This window comes from Polistes canadensis, unplaced genomic scaffold (genome assembly GCF_001313835.1).
Source record: "Polistes canadensis isolate GaletaPanama2010 unplaced genomic scaffold, ASM131383v1 scaffold_414, whole genome shotgun sequence".
NCBI classification, from domain to species: Eukaryota; Metazoa; Arthropoda; class Insecta; order Hymenoptera; family Vespidae; genus Polistes; species Polistes canadensis.
The window spans coordinates 16,109-17,942 of record NW_014569961.1 but is presented as its reverse complement, the minus strand read 5'-3'; positions in this window follow the sequence as shown (position 1 = coordinate 17,942).

Sequence of the window (1,834 nt, the reverse complement as noted above, 5' to 3'; positions counted from 1 at the left end):
GCTAATACACTTTCATTTTTATTTTTAATGCTGGCCACGTTTCCGGACATTCAAGTACGCACAGATAACACTTAAGCAGTGCCATATTTATCATTATCTTTAAAAATCAATTTTATTTTCATAAAAAACTTGTTTCACGTATTCGGCTTTTTCAAATGTAGAAGCAAGTACACGAAGAATTATACAATATGTACGGCTCAAGCGATACAAATGATGTTCCTATTACAATGGAAGATACTAAGAAAATGAAATATTTAGAACGAGTCATCAACGAGACTTTACGTCTTTTCCTCCTGCCCCATTTATTGCACGCAAATTGTCCAGAGATACAAAACGTATTTTTGCATATAATAAAATATTTTTTGTATATTTCTTTTTCTTTTCATTGACATTACACTGTGTTATATAAGAATAATATGTATTTATTTATTTTGTTTAGTTAATGACAATGTGGTAATACCAAGAAATTTTAATTTATTTTTTTCAATATTTTCACTTTACCGAAAAGATAAATATTGGACTAATCCATTATTATTTAATCCTGATCGGTTCTTGCCAGGAAATTATAATCGGAAATGTTTCTTACCGTTCAGCTTTGGGAAAAGAGGATGTATCGGTAAAAGCATATTTTTGTCCATTTTTGAAATAGTATTCTAAATAGTTGATCTGAAAAGTATTTGTTTTTTTAATATTACTTTTTTAGGTCAAATATTTGCTATGACCAAAATGAAGACAATAGCTGCTAGTCTCTATTGAGAAAATTTACTGTTCGAATAGACGATCCAGTATCGGTTGAAAATGTTAACCTAAAATTCAAGATAACCTTGCAAACAGTTAAAACTATATTTTTGAGATTTAACAAGCGATAATATTTATCATTTTTGTCGATACTATTTTCCTAATAAAATAATTGTAATAATTATATAACTGTACAAATAAAAAATAATTTTCAAAAACTATACGTTTCCAGTTTTCATTTAGGATATCGGAATTCGTATTCTTAACAATAGAGGATGCAATATACCAAATAGACTGAATAATAAACAAATTGAAATAATAATTCCGTATTTTACAAAAAAACTGGAGAGGCACTCAAGTTACTCTTATCGGTTCATTGAGTATAATGAGGATATTTGAATTCATTCATAGAAGTCAAACTATTATATAGTCGTTTTGAAATTTCATATATTGTAATTAGTTTTGAGTGAAAAATATGAGTCTTTCCCTGCATCTTAGACTACGATTCTCACGATCCGAACGGTGTCCAAAAATCTGCTGCTTTATTAATTCCCTCCGTTACGTTTATACATAACATCCTTTTTATTTCAAATTGACAGTAATAATTCAAAAAAAAAAAAAAAGAAGAGAAAGCTTTTGTTTCGCATTTAATTTAATAAATAATTCTACTCTTTTTTTTAGTCCGCATTTTAATATCTCAAAGACTGACTACTCGTATATTTGTTCAACCGTCAGCTTTTTTTTAAACAATGGCAAATATCGTAACACAGAAAGATAGGGAGCTTGCTCAAAAGATTTACAAAGGATACAAAGGATACAACAATACTTTTTTTTTAGTTTTTTTAAATATCTTTTCCGGCTAAATTTCTCTCTCGATTTCTTACTTTACAAAAAGAGTATATAATATTGCTCATAATTAAAAAAATTTTTAATTATACTAAATAGAAAATAATTTTATTTCTAAATATATTTATATTTTTGAAAGAAAATTATACTTATCTTGATGAAAAATACAATTTAACTTAAAAATAAAAAGCACACAACACATTCATATATAAATATGTAATTGTGAAAATTCATGTAATATTGTAGAATA